The 14,281-nt window shown below is 37.4% G+C and overlaps 1 protein-coding gene across 4 annotated transcripts in view; it reads right to left on the reverse strand.

The window, feature by feature from the left end:
- Positions 1-11,111, reverse strand: part of LOC131276944 (zinc finger protein 705F-like) — a 194,058-nt gene extending 182,947 nt beyond the window's left edge. For 2 of the 4 annotated variants that reach the window (XR_009184156.2, XM_058290572.2), the window contains exon 1: positions 11,011-11,083. The gene's annotated coding sequence lies outside the window, so the exon portion shown is untranslated. Of the gene's footprint in view, positions 1-11,010 lie in introns of all 4 variants that reach the window. The other 2 variants (XR_009184157.1, XM_058290571.1) reach the window with 2 other exon arrangements.
- Positions 11,112-14,281: the final 3,170 nt, after the last annotated feature.

A 14,281-nucleotide genomic window follows, 5' to 3' on the forward strand; every position in this document is an offset into this window, starting at 1 on the left:
CAGCAAAAAGAGACACAGATTCCCGTGCTGCTGACAATAACAGAAGCGGACAACAAAACAAGATGCAGCAAATAGACATAGAGAACACACAATGGGGGGGGGGGGATAAATAAATAAAAAACTCTTCAAAAAAAAAACTATAATGAGATACCATCTTACTCCCATAAGACTGGCAGCTATTAAAAAAAATAGAAGACTACAAGTGCTGTAGAGGATGTGGAGGAACAGGAGCACTCATCCACTGCTGGTGGGAATGCAAATGGACTCAGCCATTCTGGAGGACTGTTTGGCGGTTTCTCAAAAAGTTAGCTATAGATTTGCCATATGACCCAGCAATTCCACTGCTGGGTATATAACCAGAAGATCTGAAAATACGGACACAAACCAATATATGCACACCAATGTTCATAGCAGCATTATACACTATTGCCAAAAGAAGGAATCAACTCAAATGCCCATCGATGGATGAATGGATAAATAAAATGTCATATGTACATACAATGGAACACTACTGAGCTATAAGAAGGAATATGATACAAACACATGTGATAACATGGATGAATCTTGAGGACCTTATGTTGAGTGAAGCAAGCCAGACATTGAAGGACAAATACTACATGACCTCTCTGATATGAAACAAGCAAACTGTGCTGTCTCAGAGAGCTCAAGTCTGGAAGATAGGCTTAAAGGAATCTGGGGGGTGAGGAAAGCTGTGACCTGACACTTACATGGGTGAAGTCTATGACAAGCTGGAGGTTAAGTATTTTTATATGGAAGGAATAAGATGGGGGCATAGGGATACCTTTCGGTGGGACTTTGTGGGATTAAGGGGGTTAGGCTTGGGAGGATGGGTCAGAATACCCAAGGAATTGGGGAGAGGGCTGGGGGAACCATTGAATATGGGGGAATGTCAGGTATATGGTTGAAAGTCTACTGTTGAGAAAACTCTTTAGAAAATATAATAACGAAGCATCACGTGTTTCAGGTGCTTAAGGGGAAGGCATCTGGTATAGGGGCAAGCTACTAGGGAGTATGTGAGTGATCATTTTGTCATAGTGTGTTATAACATTGGGTGGAGACCCATACAATGATTGTGAAGGTGTACCCACATCCTGGGGAGATCTGATGTTCCCAAAGAGAAGGAATTGTGTCTCCCAAGAGGATTGCTGGCTCCAAATTAGTTAGGGCAGGTGAATATGTCAAGCCCTCAGCATTGCTGCAGTATCTGTAAATCTGGTTCCTTAAGTAGTGAAGACTGAGTGTCAGTGTGCCCTGAGGGGAGGGGGAGAGAGATATAGCATGGACGGAAGAAGGGAACTGGGGGGCAATGGAAGTGATCCACAAGATTATGCAATGATGGATATGTCAACTTACATCTAAAGTGTATAAAAGCCTCTAAACTAAAATGTAAACTATAGTGTAAAACATAAGGAAACTGAAAACTTAGAAATTTGTACAGTCTAAAATAGAAACAATAATGTAAACCAAAACGGAACCATGTTTGATAGCTATGTTTCAAAATTGTACATACCTGCAGCAAATATAACATGCATATGTAAAGAGATCATTGCTGGGGAAAGGGGAAAAGGGTTTAATGTTCGATATCTGGGAGTCCCCAATACTGTGTATGTGAATTACTGTGATCTAAAACTTTTTTGAAGACAAAATAAAAAATTAGAAAAAAAAAAAGGATGTGGACACTGAGGAAGAAATGAAAATGTCTTGCCACTGTACATACAAGGCAACACCTACTACAGTGATGAAAGGCAAAATGTTAGAAACAAAGCTTTATAATATCTTTCATTTTATTAATACATCAATTTATTTTTATTTTAGTATTTCTAAATTACTATGTATTCTATTTCTAAACTTTAAACCCATCACTGTATTTCAATTTTCTATTAATTGAATTTGGCAATATATTAAGATTCATTGTTGAAGAAGTTTTGGATCACAGAGAGGTTCAACTGTGGCAGGGGAGGAACTCCAGTGTGGGGTGTTATTCATGGGGGGCACATGGGTGGGGAGGAGTTCTCCAGGGCAAGTATATAGGGAACATGAATATGTTACAAGGTATGTTGGGTATTTTTATAGTAGTTACAGTTATAAACATCAACTGTGTAATCTAAGCCCCCTCTTGATCTAGAGGTGGAGGGGACATCACCATCCTGGAGTCCACATATTGGAGGAATAAAATATGGACTATAGTGGACTTACTGATATTCTACTATAAAACTACTGTGATGAGAAATCGAAGAAATTTTAGTATCGAGGAGAACATGGTCACAGTAGTTGCTGAGGACAGGAAGAGGGTAGAAGAGATGTGATGTGGGGGCAATTTTCAGATTTTGAGTTGCTTTAATGATACCGCAGGGTCAGAGCATCTGACCTTTATATATCCTGCCATAACCCACTGAATGTACTGGGGGAGAGTGCAAACTACAGGGTAAACTATTATCTGTGTAGTGCAGCAGTGCCCCAAAATGTCACTGAGTGCGATGAGGGTGCCGCAATGATGAGGGACGTTGTTGGTGTGGGAGAAGTGGGGTGGGGGGTATACAGGAACCTCATATTTTTTAGTGTAACATATTTTTGTGATGTATATATCTTCAAATATACAATTTACAAAAATAATGTGCGGAGAGGGGAGTGGGTTATATGGGAACCTCATGTTCTTTCTAAGGTTTTTTAACGTAACATCCCTTGTGATCTATTAACTAAAAAAAAAATTCTAAATGCACAATCTGAGGAGGAAGTCAGGAAAAAATTCCATTTACAATGGCAACTAAAAGAATAAAATATTTAGTAATAAAGTTAACCAAGAATGCAAACAACTTGTATTCAGAAAACTGTAATGCATTGCTAAAAGAAATAAAAAAAGAACTAAATAATTGGAAAAACATTCTATGCTCATGGATAGGAAGACTAAATATCATTAAGATATCAATTTTATCCAAATTGATATACAGATTGCAGGGAATCCCAATAAAAATTCCATCAGCATTTTTTAAGCAAATGAAAAACACAATCAGCAAATTTATCTGGAAGGGTAAGAGGCTCCAAATAGCCAGAAACATCTTAAAAAGGAAAAGTGAAGTTGGAGGACTCTCACTTCCAGACTTTAAATCATATTACATAGCTACAGTGGTAAAAACAGCATGAGATTGACATAAAGATAGACACATAGACAAATGGAACTGAAATGATCAATCAGAAACAGACCCTCAAATCTTCAACCAAGTGATTTTTGACAAGTCTGTCAAGCTCTCCCAGTTGGAGCAGAACAGTTTATTCAATAAATGGTCTTGGGAGAACTGGATATCCGTAGGCAAAAGAAAGAAAGAAGACCCTACCTCACACCTTATACAAAAATTAACTCAAAACGGATCAAAGACCTAAATATAAAAGTACAATAACGCTCTTAGAAGAAAATGTAGGGACACATCTTCAAGACCTGTTGGTAGGTGGTGGATTATTAAACCTTACACCAAAAAGCAGGAGCAATAAAAGAAAACATGGATAAATGGGACCTCCTCAAACTTAAAACATTTCTGTGATTCAAAGGACTTCATCAAGAAGGTGAAAAGGCAGCCCAGTTAATGGCAGAAAATATTTAGAAACCATTAATCCAATAAGCATTTAATTTCAATTCTATATAAAGAGATCATACAACTCAACAATAAAAGACAAGCAATCCAATTTTAAAATGGCCAAACGATTTAAAAAGACATTTCTCCAAAGAGAAAATACAATGGCCAAAAAGCACATAAAAAATGTTCCATATCACTAGCTATTAGGGAAACACAAATTAAAACGATGATGAGATATCATCTAGCACCACATAGAATAGCCATTATTTAAAAAACAGACAACAATAAGTGCTGGAGAGGATGTGGAGAAACAGGAACACTTCATCACTGTTGGTGGAAGTGTAAAATGGTGCAGCCTCTATGGAAGACAGTTTGGCAGTTCCTAAGGAAGCTAAATATAGAACTGCCATATGATCCAGCACTTCCTCTACTAGGAATATATCCAGGAGAACTAAAAACTATGACATGAATAGGCACCTGCACAGCAATGTTCATAGTGGCATTGTTCACAAATGCCAAAAGATGGAAACAATCCAAGCATCCATCCACCAACGAACTGTGGTATACATGTATGATGGAACACTATGTTACAATAAGAAGAAATGAGATTGGGAAATATGGGATAACATGGATGAATCTTGAAGACATTATACTAATCAAAGTAAGTCAGACACAAAAGGACAAATATTGCATGGTCTCATTAATATGAAACTAAATACAAATAATAAACATATGGAATTAAAACCTAGAGTATAGATTATAAGGAGATAAGAGTAGGGTTGAGAAGAACTATAGATGTCTAATGTATGTAGAAGTTTTAATGAACTTGACTGTAAAAGTGTGGAGATGGATAGAGGTGATAGTAGCACATTATAGTGAGTAACAACTGGTTTATAAATGGGATTGTAACTGAAAAAGGTAGTCTGGGGAAGTAAATACCAATACAAAGAAAGCTAAAGAATAATCTAGGGACTGAACAACCCAGTGAGCCCAGAGGCAATTGAGAATTGTGGTTAAGGGTACAAATGCAAGAGAGTCCTTCTGTTAGCTAGGACAGATGTACATCACTATTGCAGGGTGATGGGAATACAGAGAAACACAGGAAAACTACAATTGGTGTTACCTATAGACTATGGTTAACAGCAGTACTATAACATTCTTGCATTAATGCCAAGGTATACTGTGTTGAGAAAGGAGGTGTGTGGAAAAAATGTGTCAAATGTATGCTATGGACCATGATTGGTGGTAATAGCCTGATGATATTATCTCATAATCTGTAACAAATGTTCCACCAGGGGGTAGAGTTTTATGGGAAATCTATACATCTGTATGATTGTTTTGCAGGTTCCCAATACCTATAACAAAACTACATTAAAAAAAATAGGACGGGTTGGGGGAAAAATATACCAAATGTAAGATAATGAATATAACTGGTAGTAATATTTTGACAATGCTCTAGCATAGCTTGTAACAAATGTTTCACACCAATGCAAAGAGTTGGTGGAGGGGTGATGTATGAGACCCCTGTGAAATGTTATGTGTGTTTATTTTTTAAGTTCACAATCTTTACTATGCACTTATTGTTTATGTGTGTTCATGTATGAATGACATACTTCAATAAAAAAAATCAACACAGCATTTTTTAATGAACTAGGAAAACAAACTATGAAATTTATTTGGAAAGGAAAGAGGCTTCAAACAGTCAAAGACATATTACATGGGAAAATGAAATTGAAGGACTCACACTACCTGCCTTCAAAACAAACTACAAAGGAACAGTGTTGAAAATGGCATGATATTGACACAAAGATAGACATACTGAACAATGGAACCAAATTGAGAGTTCTGATATAAATTCTCATAAATACAGGCACTTGATATTTGACAAGGCCACCAAGCCCACTCAATTGGAGAGAATGGCCTCTTTACCAAATGGTGCTTGGAGAATTGGATATCTATAAGCAAAATAATGAAAGAGGATTACCATCTCACACCTTATACAAAAATCAGCTCAAGATGGATCAAAGACCTAAATATAAGAGCCCAGACAATAAAGATCTTGGAAAACAATGTAGGGAAACATCCACAGTATCTTGTAATAGGAAACGGCTTCATGAACTTCACACCCATAGAACAAAATGCCAAAAAACAAATAGGTGAATGGGACCTCCTCAAAGCTAAAGCATTTTACACCTCAAAGGAGTTTGTCAAGAAAGTGAAAAGACAGCCTACCCAATGGGAGAAACATTTGGTAACCATATATCTGATAAAAGGCTAATATCCTGCACATAAAAAAACACCTATATCTCAAAATTAAAAAGACAAGCAAACCATTCAACAAATGGGCAAAAGATCTGAACAGATGCTTCTCTAAAGAAGAATTATAATTAGCTAGAAAGCACATGAAAAGATGCTCAAAATCACTAGCTTTTCAGGAAATGCAAATCAAAACTAGAATGACAAACCATCATACTCCCATAAGACTGGCAGCTATTAAAAAAAACAAAAGACTGAAAGCTTTGGGGAGGGGAAGTGGCTGTGACCCAACCGGTTGGGCTCCCATCTGCCATATGGGAGGCCCTGTGTTCCTGTTCCAGGGCCTCCTTGTGAAGGCAAGCTCACTTGTGCACAGCAGAGAGCCAAAGGCCCATGCACCACAGTAAGCCAACGGCCCACATGCCATGGAGAGCCAACAACCTGCATGCCACAGAGAGCTGGCACAGCAAGGTGACTCAACAAAAGGGAGACAAGCAACCACAGAAGAACATGGAGCCAATGGACACAGGAAGCAGACAGAAGCAAACTGCAAGGGGGGGAGGCAGCAAGGTGATGCAAAATAGGGAGACAAGCAAACATGGAAGATCATATAGTGAATGAAGACAGGAGAGCAGACAGCAAGCAATCTACAAGGAGGGGCAATCAATCAATCAATCAATCTTTAAAATAAATGTGTTGGAGAGGATGTGGAGGAATGGGAACATTTACCCACTGCTGTGGTAATGCAGAAGGATCCATCTGCTACAGATTTGCCATGTAACACAGCAATTCCATAGTGGGGGATATACACAGAAGAATTGAACAGAAGGACACAAACCAAAGTATGCACAACACTGTTCATCATAGCATTATTCACTACTGCCAAAGGGTGGAATCAACCCAAATTGCCATCAACAGATGAATGTATAAACAAAATGTGGAACATACATACAATGGAATACCACTCAACTATAAGAAGGAATACAGTACAAACACATAGGATAACATGGATGAATCCTGAGGACCTTATGGTGAGTGAAGCGACCCAGGCATTGAAGGACAAATACTGCATGACCTCTCCTTTGAAAGAGCAAACCAAGCTGTGTCAGAGAGCTAGAGACTGGATGATAGGCTTACAGGAAATTGGGGATGAAAGCAAGGTTGTGAGCTGATGTCTACATGAGTGAAATCTATGATAAAGTGGAGGTAAGTAGTTGTACAGGGAAGGGATAAGATGGGGGCATAGGAATATTATTGGGTGGGGCTTTGTAGGTTTGAGGGGGGCTAGGGCTGGATGAGTCAGAAGGCCCAGGGAATTCGGGGGAGGGCTTGGGGAACAGTTGAATACGCGAGACTGTCAGGTACATGGTTGAATAAGGCTGAGAAGACTCTTTAGACAATATAATAAGGAAGGATTATGAGTTTAAGGTGCTTAAAGGGGGCATCTGACACAGGGGCAAGCTTCTAGGGAGTGTGTGAATGCTCATTTGTCATAATGTGTTAAATCCTTGGGTGGAGACTATATGATTGTGAAGGTATACCCACATCCTGGAGAAACCTGATGTTCTCAAACAGGGAATTGTGTCCCTTGAAAGAATTGGTGGCTCCCAATTGGTTTGGGCAGTCTAGTATGTCAAGCACTCAGCATTGTTGCCAGTAACTGTAAATCTGGTCCCTCAAGCAGTGAAGATTGATTGTCACTGTGGGCCCTGAGGGGAGAGGGAGAAAGGTACAGAATAGATGGAAGCCCAGTAACTGGGGGGCAATGGAAATGCTCCACAAGATCATGTAATGATGGATATAGGACATGTCAACTTATACTGATGTGGGCTATGGTGGAAGGCTCTTTATCTCTTCAGAGATAACCTAAGCTGTTTGACTTGTGGGTGTGGAACCTTAAGAGGCTGCAGTCCTGCCCTTAGGCACAATTGCAAGGGCTCCAGTCCCAGGAAACAGTTTAACAATGCAAGGACTATAAACTTTAAGTATTTAGGGGAAATGCAAAAACCAAATATGCTAAAAGCTTATCTAGAATATCTGGAGTCCATGCTAAAAGCTTACCTAGGATGTGGAAGCTATATATGCTAATTAAAGCCTATTGAGAACTGAAACAAAGAGACCACTTGGCCTTTCCTCTCTGGATAAAAGACATTTGAAAATCTTGTTCAGGGCTCGGGATTCAAACAGAAAGCTCCCGAGTCCGGCTGGCCGTCAATAAACCATTTTTCCTTCTCAAAATCATTCCTGAGTCCTGGCCTCTCTATACTCAAATAATTAAACTTCTCTCAAATGCTACAACAATACCACAACTGTATAAAACTCTAAGCTAAAATGTAAATTATAAACTAAAAATTTAGAAATTTGTAAAGTCTAAAATATAAATCATAATGTAAACCAAAATGGAACCATGTTTGAAAGCTATGTTTCAATATCTGCACATCAGCAATAGCAACTATAACATGAACATGTTAAATGATCATTGCTGTGGAAGGGGAAGTGTTTGATGCTGGATATATACGAGTGCCTTATATAGTATATGTGACTTTTCTGTGATCTAAAAGCTTTTTGAAGACAATATTAAAAATTTTTAAAAGGATATAGACCCTGAGGAAGAATGAAATTGCCTTACCCCTATACATACAGTGCAATACCTATGACAGTTATGAAAGGCAAAATCTCAAAAACAAAGTTTCATATTTTTCATTTTTGATACCCCAATTATTTTTTACTTTTAGTTTTTCTAAACTAGTATGTATTCTATTTCTAATCTTTAAATCTACCATTACTATTTCATTTTCCTACTAATTGAATTTGGCAATATATTATGCTTCATTTTCAAGGAGTTTGGACCACAGAGGGATTCAACTATGGCAGGGAAAGAACACTGGTATGGAGTGTTATTGATTGATGTTGTAGGGACAGATGCTGGACATTATACATCCTGCCATAATCCACTGCATGTACTGGGGGAGAGTGTAAACTACAACGTAAGCTATTATCCACATGATGCAGCAGAGTTCCAAAATGTATTCACCCAGTGCAATGAATGTGTCACAATGATGCAAGAGGTTGTTGATGTAGGAGGAGTGGCGGGGTGGGGTGTGCGGTATATGGGAACCTCATATATTTTTGTAACTTTTTAAATCTATATAGCTACAAAAAATGCATTTAAAAATAAATATGAAAAATAAAGTGAATTGGGAAGAAAAAGACTGCTTTTGCTCAGGATCAATCACTCTATAGTCACAACTGGTCTAGATGATTAAACATATCACAGAAGTGCATGGAAACCTTACTAAAATAATCCATATGCCTCCAAGAACTATAAGTTAACTTAATGCATGTCCACTTTCAGGGTTAAGGTACTCAATTGCAAAAGATTCACAACACAAGTAAATTTTGGTCCTCTCCTCATTTATACTCTGAATACCACAGAACCTTGGATCCAACCGACAAATGACAGTATTCCTAGTAATGGATCTTTAAACAAGATCACTTTGGATGTACTGATGTTTTGCCAGTCAAAATTTCTATTGTGGAAATTTTATAGGGCAATTCCCTGGGCAGTAAATTGCCTTAATAGCTAGTAAATTCCTGGGCAATGTGCACTTGGTCTCCTCACAGCCCCTTAGGAGTGTATAATCAATCAAACTTTTCACTGGACTACTAGCCTCAATCTACATTCTCAAGCAAAACAGGATGAACACAGGGAGTTAATAATTCTGATTTTGCCTCTTTAGGCAGATTTTTGATACTTTGCCATATGCTTAACACAAATGAAAACGGGATTAGATATTTATCGATCACAATAGGAGAAAATAATAAATCTACTACTATACAGCAGCACAGCAAGTCATTAGATTTTTTTGCTTAATTTATTTTAGAAAATAGCATTGCCAAATTTGTTTACTTGGCTGAACAAGGAAGCATTTTGCCGTTGCCAACACCACTTGCTCTACTTAAGTTAACTCTATTGGGGAAGTTGTCTCACACATAACACAAAAGCTTGAAAAAATTAAAACATGCCGTATAGCTTAAAGAGATAAGGCCTTCCTGGTTCAAATCATGGGCCCTAGGCTTAGTAGCATACCATGAGGTGGGCATTCGGGCATTTTTTATTTACAATACTCATTTTAGTCTCCCTGGTGCACTCATTGCTCTCAAGAGTTTTGAATTCATGACATCAGTTACTTGTAAAATAGCAAATGATTTCTTTGTATCTAGAGTGACATAAAAAATGATGATTAAGGAAAAATTGACATCATCGTGACTATGTGCCTAATATGAAAACAACCTGTAAGTACTACTTCAAGACCTCAGGCAGTAACTGAAAATGGATACAATACCTTAAATTTTGATCAACAGCTGAAAGCCAGATCAAACTGAAGGAAATTGTTAAAGAAATTAATTTATTCCACAGCTGTTTTCCCTTATACTAAGCCCTCTACCAGCAAACTGAAGCTTAACTAAGGTCCTATCTCTTTGAGGTTGTCATTTCTCCAGAACCCGAAACATAATCACAACTTGCCCTAACTTGGCGGCTTCTTTCCTGTCTTCAGCAGGAAAGTTGATCAGTTTTGTTTATTTTTGTGCAGAATTCTGTCCCCAGTTCCTGTAATTTGTTTAAATTCTCTTCCTCACTCTGTACCCCATTTTCCTTGCACATTTTGTTTCTGAGACCCTCCCCTCACAAAGCAGTTCCGTTTAAGCATCCCCACTATTTTCCTCATGAGGCTTTTCTGCTTTAGGTTTCCTCCCTGCTAGGAAAACCCTGCCTCTGGGTTTCAGATGGAGTTATTCCCGTAAGGTGAGTCCCTCCAGAAAAGTCAATTCTGCAATTAGAATCCCACCAACGGTAACTAGACGGCATTAGCTACCGCCATTCTGCCTATGTTCACCTCCCCTCCTCCACCGAGGGGCCCTTTTGTTTCCAGTACTCCTCAAAGGCTTGTTTTCCACCCTTGGTCTCTGTGGATGGACTTGGGTCTCCGTGCCTGGATATGCATAGGGTTCTTACTCACTGCTCTGAGTTCTTCTAAAATCTTTTTCTTCAGTGAGGGGGACTCATGCTGCTGGCCCCCTCTAGAGAACTCCCACGCATTACATGAGACACATTGAGAGGGAAGGGAAGAGGACAGGCAGGTCATGGATGAAATTTTCCCACCTGGTATTTTTCTCTTTCTTCAACTCAAGGTTGATGGAGTCTTTGTCCAGCTTCTAACAGCCTCCAGAGCGCTGGATGATGTCGCTGCCGTTTTTTTAAAGAGTTAACTTCCGTCGCTCTGTTGATGACGTCAACTCTTCCTTAGGCTCGGGGGGAAGCGAGGGACGCAGGTGCTTAGAAATCAGGCCAGGAGCTGAAATCAGTTTAAGCAAAGCATTTAATGAGAGAGAGGGGGCTTAGCAGTAGGATTTATGGGGATTAGTTCCACCACCTCGGCACGGGCATGCTTAAGTGATTTATTAAAGCTCGTCTGTTCTTGCTTCAGAGCAAAAATAGCTCTGTCCTCCCTATCTCTGCACAAGCTATCTCTTTTTGCTTGGAAGTTTGGAAATGGCTTTTTCTTGCATTTTTGCTGGTAGATAAGATGTGAGTCTAGGGACAAGGTTTCTTGTTCCAGGACAAAACATACTTGAGAAATTTAAGTTTACCCACAGGCCTTGGCCAAATCCAAAAATACATGATATATAATCAAGAGAAATAAGCCAGATGAGGCCCTCCCTGCATATGACTTCTGGTGTATGTTTTTTTTTTCATTTCCGTGGCAATTTGGGCCCAAACTTGGGGCAGCTGATTTTCTCCCTAGCTGCAGGGAATTTTTCAGGTTGGCCCCCAGTGTAACTACATTCCAGGCGTTCATCGCTGCTAGTAATCACAGTCGCCCTTGAGGTAAGCTGCTCACTGGGTTCATGCATAGAACCATGTCTGCCTAGTATGATTAGTCTGGACCAAACTTCCTGCAGAAACAGGACATCAACTGCCCTGAGAGAGGAAAGCTGACTGCAGACACTAGTATAACTTGAGAAATACACTATCCAGGCAACAGGAGATCTTTCTCTCTGCACTTTACAACAGATAAAAGGCTGCAGTCCTGCCCTTGGTGAGCAGGAAACAGTTAACAATGCAAGGTCTATAAACTTTAAGTATTTAGGGGAAATGCAAACAAAATATGCTAAATGCTTATCTAGAATGTCTGGAGTCCAGGCTAAAAGCTTACCTAAGATGTGGAAGATACATATGCTAATTGAGCCTATTGAGAACTGAAACAAAGGAACCATTTGGCCTTTCCTCTCTGTATAAAAGACATTTGAAAATCTTGTTCAGGGCTCGGGATTCAAACAGAAAGCTCCCGAGTCTGGCCGGCCGTCAATAAACCGTTTTTCCTTCTCAAAATCATTCCTGAGTCCTGGCCTCTCTATACACAAATAATTGAACCTCTCTCAAATTCTACAACACAACAACTATTGAAAGCAGCTAATTGTGAAGTGGAAAAACAACAAAGTATTACTTTGCTTCAAAGAGTATAGACTTTTGTCCATACATCCCCAATGAGGGAACATTAGATTTTGAATTCTAGGAACTCTAGACCTACAATTATGAGTCATTATAAACTTTATATTTCTGTTGGTGTAATTGTTTTTGTGTTTGTTTGTTCAATGTCAGTGTATATTTAGGTGCTCTCTGGGTGGTAATATTAAATTAATGGATAATAGTTCCTAGGGGAGCTCTATTCAAATAGCCAAAAAATAAGTGCTTATATTAATACATAAGTATAAATGCTAATAAGATCTCTACAATGATAAAAATTGTAAGTCCTAATTAATGAAATTACTACAAGTCTTCATAAAACATAGTTCTTAACTAAGGCGAAATAAATAGTCAATTTTTCTTCACAGGATAAAATGAAGGATGTAAAACTTAAATGAATATTTTAAAAGGTAAAAGGCTTATGGGAATGATAACTGAATTTTGATAAGTTTGTTCAAAAAAGTGAGTTTTGTCCTGAAATAAAATGGCTAGTTTTCATAAAAACAAAATGAGATATGCAGACAAAACTTACATATATATGGCAAGTTATAAAAAGTATTTTTGTGGCATTCAAGAAGAGAATGTGTACTATGAAGGTAAAATTTTTCATAAGATAAATAATTATAGTTTATGTGGTTATGAATAATTATAAGAAGTTTGTAGAAGCATTTTTTTAAATTGATGTTTTTAAATAGCTAATTCTAAAAAGTCATTATGACACAGAAACTGAACTGATAATAACAACAAAATGTAACTTCATAACAGGAAAAGTTATTAGTAGCCAGCCTCTCCCTTGCCAACTTGCCTCTAAAAATCTGTTTCTAGTATTGCACGCTACATGGTATTTGAAATTAAGAAGAGGTTATATTTGTACATAGCCAAATTGAATTATTATTTTGACAAGATTGTTTAGTGTTAATAGTAATTGTTTGTTGTAAGAAGTTTGCTTAAAGACAGTTTCCAAAATCATTTTGATAACATATATGTAAAGGATGTAAAACATGTTTTTATTATTAAGGAAACAGCAAATAATTTTGTCCTAAGATGAAATGACTAGTTATTAAGAAATAGTAAAATTTAGGACAAAACCTCAATAAATACAGAAAGTGCAGAAGGTGTGTGGAAAAGCAATTCTTATGTTTAAAGTTGAATAAAATTCGATGGGTCTAAGTTTTAAGAGCTTTAATATCAAATAGTATACTAATGCAAAGTTAAATTTTGTTCTTTTTCAAAGTTTCTTAAATCACTATTCTGTTTTAGCAAAAGTTTACAAAGAATTTTTCTCCTGACTTATCAGTGTACAAAAAAGTCTCTTTTATCAAATTAGCTTCTTGTATTTTAACCATGCATGCCCTTGGCTGTTTACTGCAAGTCTTCTCACTTTTAAAGAAATAATATTCAAACATGCTTTCTCAATGTCAAATCCTGAAAAGTATCTTTTATTTCAAGCTGTTGCAGAGAATTTATTCTTTTACCTGAAAAGAAGTGAAGTGATAAAAATTAAGTTCATTTAATATGTTATAAATTAAATGAACAATATTTTAAAAGTTATAAAATTAAATAGATTCTTTAACCCTCTGTTAAAGCTTTATAAATAAAAAGTCCATGTGAATATTTAAAGCATATATAAAATTCCTGAAAATTTAATAATGTTCCAACATAATATTAAATAAAAATATAACATTGTTAATCATAATTTTAGTTATTAATCAAATAGTATATATCACATGAACAACCTCTCTACTTAAAAATGAAAAAGCCAATGTTTTAACTCATACTTGTGTGATTTACACTGAAAGCTGCCACAAGACAAATATTTTAACTGATACTTGTCTGATACACATAGAAAGCTGCCAAAGGATGATATAAAATAGTAAGCTTTCATAAATTAAAGTAACACTTTGTT

The sequence above is a fragment of the Dasypus novemcinctus genome, chromosome 30, assembly GCF_030445035.2.
Source record: "Dasypus novemcinctus isolate mDasNov1 chromosome 30, mDasNov1.1.hap2, whole genome shotgun sequence".
Lineage (NCBI taxonomy): Eukaryota > Metazoa > Chordata > Mammalia > Cingulata > Dasypodidae > Dasypus > Dasypus novemcinctus.